The sequence below is a fragment of the Aedes aegypti genome, chromosome 2 (genome assembly GCF_002204515.2).
Source record: "Aedes aegypti strain LVP_AGWG chromosome 2, AaegL5.0 Primary Assembly, whole genome shotgun sequence".
Taxonomy (NCBI): Eukaryota; Metazoa; Arthropoda; class Insecta; order Diptera; family Culicidae; genus Aedes; species Aedes aegypti.
In genome coordinates, this window is record NC_035108.1 from 189100986 (window position 1) to 189111002 (window position 10017).

General features: G+C 36.5%; 1 protein-coding gene across 1 annotated transcript in view; it reads right to left on the reverse strand.

Moving 5' to 3' along the window:
* LOC5577287 overlaps positions 1-9696 on the reverse strand; it is a 570169-nt gene extending 560473 nt beyond the window's left edge. The window contains exon 1 of the mRNA XM_021843494.1: positions 9136-9696. The gene's annotated coding sequence lies outside the window, so the exon portion shown is untranslated. The remainder of the gene's footprint in view (positions 1-9135) is intronic.
* Between the last annotated feature and the right edge of the window lie 321 nt (positions 9697-10017).

The window sequence follows — 10017 nt, forward strand, 5'->3', positions numbered from 1 at the left end:
GGTGGCACACTTGCCCCATAGTGTTGAAAATCAGGGTATTTTAGATGATATTTGAGGAGCTCCAAAACTAATACTTTTTGAAATTATTTTCTTTTTACATGGGACAATGCTTATGAAAAGATGTGAAACTAACATCGTGAGGCTGAATTGGCGGGTTTTTTAAGCTTTAGACAAAGTTAGAGAACAATTTGCTTAAGGTGACACACTTGCCCCAAATCCCGCTAAGATAACATATTCTTTTATATAATCAGAATCATCAACTGTTGTTGAATGAAAAAACGGGATATTTATGCACTCTTATTCATTTTATACATCCCTTTATTTGTGATTTGAAGTTATACCAAAATCTAGGATTTTTCAAATGAACTTTTCAGAAGAAGTCTTTTTTGTACAATGACTGAAATATTTAGTTCTAGCTAATTTATTATTCTTTCAAAATATCATAATTCTTTGAAAAACTGCTCAACAAGTTATTTTGCTACTCAAAGATGTGAAACAATGTTTGTGCTCGGGATCTCTCTTCGAATTCCGGGTCATACAGCTTACGCACGTGGTTAAGATTTTTGAATGCGGACATCAGAACTAAAACAGTAGGAGAAATGTGCTTTAAGGATACCTTTAAAACGAAGTGAATATTAGGTATCGGTAACTTTACTTATGGCCAATTGGCTTATTGTGACTTCTTTGTATGTAAGCAAAGACGAGTTGACTGAGGCAACAAAAGTTGGCTTGCTTCCATTTATGATCAGCTTATCTCGAATCGCAGAACATGCCTGAACGAAAAAGTAGCATGAAACGTCAAAAACGCAAGAGGTTGATCAATATGTTGGGAGAGCGTTCATCAAATGGAATAACAAAATTTTGTTAATCACATAATAGATTGTTGTTAAAAAGTCATTCGACTAAATGTCTTTCAACCAAATGTCATAGATTTGGCAAAATGAATCACCATGCCTTTTACCGAGAAAAAAAAAACAAATTTGATTGGATTTTTATCGTGCACGGACGACTTAGAGCATAAATCGGAGTGTTCGGGTTGATGCGGAGAACAGTTGAAGCGAAAGTATCAACGAAAACTAAGATTTTAGAAAACAACGTTTGAAAATTAGCACTGACGTAACTTTTAGCTCGGGCGTCTCGAGGTTTTTCAGTGAGGTGATATGATGTCAATTCTGATATTTTTAAATTTCTTTTTGAATGGGTCACAATCCTTAATGGATATATTTTCGGATATGCAATGAAAATTTTCAAAAATATTTGTTTTGCTCACGTTTTTTGCAAGATGTATATTTAACCATTAACAGTTGTTCATTTTACCCACATAGTGCAGGTAAATGGACATTAGCGTCGTTTCTTGCTACCGAAATAAATATTTGAAAATTTAGCTATTTAAGTCTGAATTCATGTCGCTGCTATAGATAGGATTCCTATTTTTGATGTTGTGCGATAGAACTATACAAATTCCTCGTTTTTCTTTAGAAACTAGATAATATCCTAAAGGTGTTCATTTTACCACCCCTTTCCCTATTCTGCAAGTTGTGTATTTTTACGATATCTAAAACTTCCTAAAACATTCTAAAACTTTAAAACCCAAAAAGCAAAAGTTATGTCGAAAAAAAAAAATTGATGATGGGTTATTTTTTCAAAAAAAAAATATATTTTATTCTAAAAATAATGCAATCATGAACTTCGGCAAAGTTGTTCAAAACAGCATTTTCTATAACTTTTGTCAAGACACCAACCTTGTATATTAAAAAGTAAAACAAAATTCTATCTCCCTCTAAGGGGAACATATCAGAATGCTAAATGCATTAAAAAATCACATTTAATTACCGAAATGCGCTACACATTTAATCATTACATAGGAAACGTCGATAAAATTCAAAATATGCCTAAAGAACTAAAGCTCAAACGAGACACTCAACTGTATAATATCTGCCGTTTACATGAGAATTTGAAAAAAGGCTAGATTTCGCCACAGAAAGATCATTTATTTTAAACTAGTGGTCCCGGCAAACTTCGTCTTGCCATCAAGTAGGCTGTTGAAAAACGCCATGGAACACCCCGTGCAAAATGGAAGTTCCGTTCACTCCTGTTTTTTCAACTTTCCCGTTAAATATCCTTTGCTTTTTATATACACAAACACGTCGGAACACTTTAGGAACATAACTATGGAAGAATTTTCAAAATCCGTTAGCCCGTTCTCAAGCCATTTCGTGACATACAAACATCATTCCATTTTTATTTATATAGATTTAATTTCTTAGATCCTATCACTATTTTTAGAAATTGCGAGCTTATTTATGGTACTTCCATATATAAGTACAAATATAATAGCTTATTTATGGTACTTCCATATATAAGTACAAATATAATACAGGTATGTTCCGTTTTTATCACGTTCCGATTTTGTCACGCTCCGATTTTGTCACGTTCCGATTTCGTCAACAAATTGTTCCGTTTTTATCAACACACAAAAATTGATTTTTTCAAATTTTCAAAAAGTTTAGAATATAAACTAAAAAATTGTTTTGAAGCAATTGAAATGCTTTTTAATAGCCTCAGAGTTGAATTTTCGACATTATAATATTAATATTGAGCATCTACGATACATGGTAGGTGTCAAGTCATATACGATTCAATAAGGTTTGACTCCTTCTTAAGCACTAATCAATTGGAGTTTTCAAATTTAGCATGGTCTGTTGGACAAGATTGGCTCATCCTTCAACAATCGAGAGTTGCTCTGGCCACGTCCTAGCAACAACTGGAATTTGTGATTAGTTGAATACGTACTCGATAGAGTTGCAGAGACCTCTCATTTTTCTCATATAACGCGGCATAAAAGAATTTTCTATGTAAATTTGATAGACATATGAAAAAATTGTATGAAAATAATAAATAATTTGTATGGCACTTACGATATCTCAAATTCCCCTGCCTCCTCCCATAATCGCTTAAATGATTAATGGAAGATCCCATATATGTTCAGTTCTTTTATATAAGGGATGCACTTGGGAATGAACTCAAGAATGTTTGGGCAACGGCAAGAGACATGATCGAGTTTATTTTATTTTTGATAAGACTGTCGACCTTGTCATATTTTGGACATTATATTCTATCTCTCAAACTTGATATCGAGTCATAGCAAACAGCAATTGATTAGCTCCTGTTTCAAGGGGTAGGGGAAGAGGTCCAGCAAAACTAAGCAATCTGTGGAAGATTTTGTTGCCATCCTAAATTTGCTGGAATCTTGATTTTTTAGCAGACATCAACCCCTTCCCCCAGATGGAGACTAAAAAGGTTAAATAGGAGTCTTATACAAAAAGACCAAGTGTTTTACCAAAAAAAGTTCTTATTTGGTAAAGCTTGTTCTAGAGTTTGTACATTTTTGTGTTTTTGATAAACTTCTATATAAATGAAAATGGAATGGTTTTTGTACGTCACGAAATTCCTTAAGAACGGCCTGATTCACTTACATGACTATTTCACTGTTGCATTGGTCAACTGTTCCGACGAGTTTGAGTGAAGGAAACGATTTGGAAAAGTATTCGGAATAACTGGAAAAAAAACCTTTAAATTGCCAAATAAGAGAGAGAGAGAGAGAGAGAGAGAGAGAGAGAGAGAGAGAGAGAGGAGAGAGAGAGAGAGAGAGAGAGAGAGAGAGAGAGAGAGAGAGAGAGAGAGAGAGAGAGAGAGAGAGAGAGAGAGAGAGAGAGAGAGAGAGAGAGAGAGAGAGAGAGAGAGAGAGAGAGAGAGAGAGAGAGAGAGAGAGAGAGAGAGAGAGAGAGAGAGAGAGAGAGAGAGAGAGAGAGAGAGAGAGAGAGAGAGAGAGAGAGAGAGAGAGAGAGAGAGAGAGAGAGAGAGAGAGAGAGAGAGAGAGAGAGAGAGAGAGAGAGAGAGAGAGAGAGAGAGAGAGAGAGAGAGAGAGAGAGAGAGAGAGAGAGAGAGAGAGAGAGAGAGAGAGAGAGAGAGAGAGAGAGAGAGAGAGAGAGAGAGAGAGAGAGAGAGAGAGAGAGAGAGAGAGAGAGAGAGAGAGAGAGAGAGAGAGAGAGAGAGAGAGAGAGAGAGAGAGAGAGAGAGAGAGAGAGAGAGAGAGAGAGAGAGAGAGAGAGAGAGAGAGAGAGAGAGAGAGAGAGAGAGAGAGAGAGAGAGAGAGAGAGAGAGAGAGAGAGAGAGAGAGAGAGAGAGAGAGAGAGAGAGAGAGAGAGAGAGAGAGAGAGAGAGAGAGAGAGAGAGAGAGAGAGAGAGAGAGAGAGAGAGAGAGAGAGAGAGAGAGAGAGAGAGAGAGAGAGAGAGAGAGAGAGAGAGAGAGAGAGAGAGAGAGAGAGAGAGAGAGAGAGAGAGGAGACAGCTTACTGACAGTTGGCATGTTTTCTAGCCTGCTTTGGATAGTGTGTTGGTTTTCCAGTGACAGTTGGTGACAGGTTTCCTTTACTTTTGGAAGCTGGCAATCTAAGCCAGCTGTCTCCTCTCCCCAGACAACCAAAATGTACGCATAACGAAATCACCTGGAGGCTTAATTTCACTTATAAGATGTCGCGAAAAGGCCTTGTACGTACAAAAGTGGAGGCGATATGCGTGCATATATTATGTGATGATTTATATCATACAATGCGAGTGTATAAATATTCTCCCGAACTAACCTGTTATCTTTTGCGACTTAACTTATGATAACAAATGTTGATTTGACAGCTGCTACGAATTGATTCGACTTACTTTGTACGAGTGTACGAGACGTAACAAAATGTACAAACGAACTCAGAAAAAAAGTGTTTTATGCGAGGAAACTCATCAATTTGACGAGTTTATCCACGGTGTTTTGCGGGTTTGACGTGACGTTTTTAGGGTTTCAGCACAAACGAATGTTTGGTTCTCCAGATCCGTGCTCATGAAAATTTGAACCTTGGCTTCGATTCATCTTCACCTTAAGATGAAGATGAATCGAAGCCAAAGTTCAAATTTTCAAGAGCACGGATCTGGAGAACCAAACATCCGTTTAAGCTGAAAACCTAATCGATTGGTCACAAGCTGGTGATGACCAATCGATTAGGTTTTCAGCTCAAACGGGTGTTTGGTTCTCCCGATCCGTGCTCTTGAAAATTTAAACTTTGGCTTCGATTCATCTTCACCTTGAGCATCATTCACAAATTACTATAAAGAATTTCCTAATGGAATTGCATACATTTAGGCGTTTTCTACAATTCAAGGTGTTTTTCAATTTTGAAATAACTCAAAAAGTAAATGACTTGTAAGAGTTTGACTTCATATTCGGTTTCAGGGACCATTATTCTAGTATGTAATGAAATTTTCAATATAACCGGACGTTGTTACCCCATGATGGATGCTCAATGTTACCCCATATCAGCTAAATAAAAAAAAATCACTTAAAAAAATTTTTCAAACATGCTCCAACCTTGCAGAAAATAAAATACAGTATGACACGAGAAATGGGTGTCACAACTTGTTTTAAAAATATAAAACTTCCAACATAATAAGGGTATGCGATATGGATTTTTTCCATGTCGATACGAAACGAAACGATACGCGGAATATCTTGCGCTGATAATGACGAAACGAAACGAAATTTAAAAATGTTTCGTGTAACTCGATACGAAATCAAATATCTCACGGAATTTTTCGAAACGAAACGAAATTTTTGAATTTGTTTCGCGGAGTACACGTTTGAATTGTTTTTTTTTCTTGTCAAAAGCTGGAAATTTGGCAATAGGCATAAACATCGTCTTTTTAAATCCTTTACCATATGGAAACCTTAGCGTTGCTCAGCGGAATCCTTACATGTTTCCGTAAGACCCTTTCCTGTTTGTTTGAAATCTTCTTAATAACTTTATGAGGTTTCATTTCAACATATCTGACACTTTTTTATTTTGAAATTGTTTATCGGCATATCGGTCTATTTTGCTCGAAGTAAGAGGGAGCATGGAGAAGAAAGCAATGAATACTAGATGGATAGGTACCGTAAGGGAACGGCGAGAGAAATTGGATTAGATGTTGAAGAGGGCATACCATATGAAACAGTATTACTTGAAACGTCATTCTTCTTGGTAGTGTCATTCTCAAAACACACCCAAGCCGTTCCCATAGGGGACGTTAGCCACAAGGAAGTGACGTTTCAAGTAATACTGTTTCATATGATATGCCCTCTTCAACATCTAATCCAATTTCTCTCGCCGTTCCCTTACGGTACCTATCCATCTAGTATTCATTGCTTTCTTCTCCATGCTCACTCTTACTTCGAGCAAAATAGACCGATATGCCGATAAACAATTTCAAAATAAAATCATCACGGTCGATACCTTTGTATGTAAAATATCTGACACTGTAAAATGTCTTTATTAAAAAAAAAAAAAAAAAAAAATATCTGACATTCACACAAGGCAATGAGTGGGTTTAATTTAAATGTTACAACTAAGAAGTGGGTCGAAAAGCAGTTAACATAACGCCAGAAAGAAGAAGAAAAATAAGTAAAACAGAGGAATCACTGGAATATTTGCTTTAGTATTTGCTGGAGTATTGAATTAAATTAAATTGAAAAAAATCCATCAACAGATACCGTAAAATCGGGTGTAATTGATCAGAAGGGTGAAATTGATCATCGTATCACACGATTTTATTTATGCGTAATGGAGCACAAATATCAATGTAAGTTTGTGAGGATGCTTGAGATATATCCGCAAACCAGATTTCACCACCAAAACTCGTACCAATTAGCTCATATGGTTGAAATAATTGATTTTTTGTAAGATATCATTGATTTCCTTAGAAAATTGCATACATTTAGGCGTTTTCCGCGTAATTCTTGAAATTTAATTAATCGTTATTTATATAAATATTGCATTGTTCAGATTTTGACAAGCATATTCGGATTCAGGGAGCTCAAATTTATCATGTAGAGTTGTTTTGAAAACTAACAATAATGGCATTGACAAGTGATCAATTTCACCCCGAAATGAGATCCCCTGATTTTTTATTTTAGAGATATTTGTTAACACTAATATGACATTTGTTAGAAAATGTCGGTACAGGAATCGATGAGGCTCACCTTCGTACTTGTTTTCCTGCATTTAGTTGTTTGGCATTGTTAACATTATAGAAAACAGACTAGAAAAACCGTGTAAAATGATCAATTTCACCCGAAATTACGGTACCTATAAAATCAATCAAGATTAATTTGCTTTGTAGCCGCGGACTCTAACCGCTCGGCTGAGGAAAATTAAGATGTGCGAAAATCAAAAAAAAAATGCGCTTTTCTATTGTGAAATACCCTAGGTACCCCACCAAACTTGAATCTAAATCTGGAACCAATTTTGATGGTGCATGCAATGCATGAATCAAATTTATAACTGATTTTTACTAAAAGGTTTTACGAAAAGGTTAAGACCTTTGCCTTGCGGCCAAATTCCAATACTTGTAATAATATGTTATCAATATTCACATTTTTTTTTAATTAAGGGTCGTGAGGAAATTATGTCACGTTATAAGAGGAGAGAGGAGTTGGTGGTGTGGTACAGCGTGAATTTACTTAGATTCTTTTTTTGATATAAAATAATGTATGCATCTTCCTTGTTTAAGGCGGATATAAATCGAACGCATACCTCAGAATTTCAAGAGCACAAATCTAACGAATCCGACAGCGGTTCAAACTGAACACTTGATCGATTGGCCATCGAGTATCCAATCGATAGAGTTTTCAGCTTGAATGGAGTCTGGTTCTTTAGAAGTGTGCTCTTGAAGATTTGAGGTGTGGCTTTGGATCACCCAAATCAACGCAATTTTTACTGCGACAGCGACAAACAATCGCTGCGATTTCGCTGCTACATGTAGAGTTTTATGACACAACAACGAAATCGCGGATGCGTGCTGTTAGTTATATCTTCTATTCTCCTGCTGTTCTTATGCAGAGTTGAAAGTGACGTCATAGCGGTAAAGCAAGAGAGAGAACTAATGCGCGCATCAATAATCTGCACCACCTGAGCAAATTCAGAACATCAGGGACTCACGCTCCGTAAATGGGCGTTTTTGGAAACTGTACAACGGCAGTTCAGTTTATCATATTCTGCGGACCAGTCAATACTACAGTCATCCCACAGTTATGGATAGCACACAGATATGGATCAAAGTTGGATTAAATATCTCATCAAATAGAGTAGCAATTATGCAGAACCCATTTTATCTACGTGAACCATAAATCTATACAGCATCGCAATCAACAATAACATGCTTAAACACATTTGTTCCATTCGTAGGAAAAAAAATGTCATACATATGCCTAAAAGCGTTGATTCATATTTGTGAAGTTTGAAACCCATACCACAGTTATGAATCTCTAAGATAAGACGATTCCTAAAAAAACGCCGTATGCTTTCACTAGCACACCATTCGTTTGCCTTGCAGATAATTTGCTGTTATAGTGTTCTGATCCATGATATGCGTCGATTTGATCCATGATACGGACCCATTTTTGACTGTAGCTGCTAGGAGTAGAAGCGAACGCTTTGCTTTTTTTTGTTCGAAATTTAACTCGAATTTCGCGAAATTCCGTTTTATTCCGTTTGTTTTCAATTTTCCGTGGAAATATTTTAATAATTAGGCGAAACGAAACGAAATAGCAAAATACAAATTTCGCCTGTGCGAGTTCCGTGGAATTCCGCGGAATTTCGTTTCGAAGCGTATTTGACGGAATCATTCGGTATTTCGCATACCCCTACAACATAAGCTTTTCTAAATGAAAATTTTGAGAAATATAAAAAAATGATCAATGTTACCCCGGATTACGGTACTAAGCTGAGAAACAGGTTCTGTCCTTATGGTACGTTCTTTAGAAAGAAGAGCAAAAAGAATAACAGAGCAAAAATGTATCTCAATTTAAAAAGAACCATACTTTATTAATCCCAGAAAGGGTTCACTCAAGTTACAGACTTCATTTTCCAAGCAAAATATGAATCAAAAAGATGCAATGAAATCACAGTGTTATACAAAGTAGCGAGGAAATATTGATGTTACTTGAGGGGTTGTCGTCAATTTGTATTTTCTTATTCGTCGTTCTTTGAATGTCGTGCATTGAACAAAAATATCAAAACAAAAACTTTGAAATAAAATTCATCATATCATACGCACCTTAATATATGCAAGATGACCTCCCGAATTGAATTTTGTTGTAATTTGTACCTTGATACCTCCAAAAATACTAACTTTCATTAATCTATGAACTCAAATACGCGTAGCTCCTGTGCTACCATCCTTCACAAAACCACAGATCGATTCTCCACTTTCCACACAAATCAAGACTACATTCACAAATTTATTTCCACAGCCAAACGAAGGAAAACCCCATGCATTCACTTCATTTTTCACTCACTGCAAAAAAGGCCAGAACAACCGAGTTATCGATGTACACAAATTCACATTTAAATCACTGAAACTGACACTTTTTTTGCCTATAGATCCGGAAAATCAGCAGAGCTGTCGAGCCTCCATCAATTCGGTACACACCAACAAACACACCTCATCACAGAGGCACCGCCATTCGAACCTGTTTACAATTTTCTACTTGAGGAAAATGCCACCCTCTCTGGACGAATGGGCGCAAAACATACACAACGAAGAACAGGAGGAAAAGCGACTGCGAGGCTTATCGTGCGAAGCAGAAGAGCAACAAACCACAGCCAGACGACGATAGGCAGTGTTATCGTTTACAAGTTGGAAATACCCATACAGAAGCAAGAAAAATCTGTCAAAAGAAAATGCAAATCAAGGGTACAAAGGGAAAATGGGAAAATCCAGTTGGAGTGGAGAACGATATGTTCCAGAAAAAATTCAATTGGATATTGCGTGCAAGATGGCTTGAAAATCAACATTTTGGAATAATTTTTCGCTAGTTTTGCTTGCGAGTTGAATTTGGAGCAACGTCAGATGGGGATGTTGTATACAATTCTAATAAGAAAGATCGTTGAAGTACTGGAATAAGCAGCGAATCCGTTGCTTATGTCACGCTGAAAA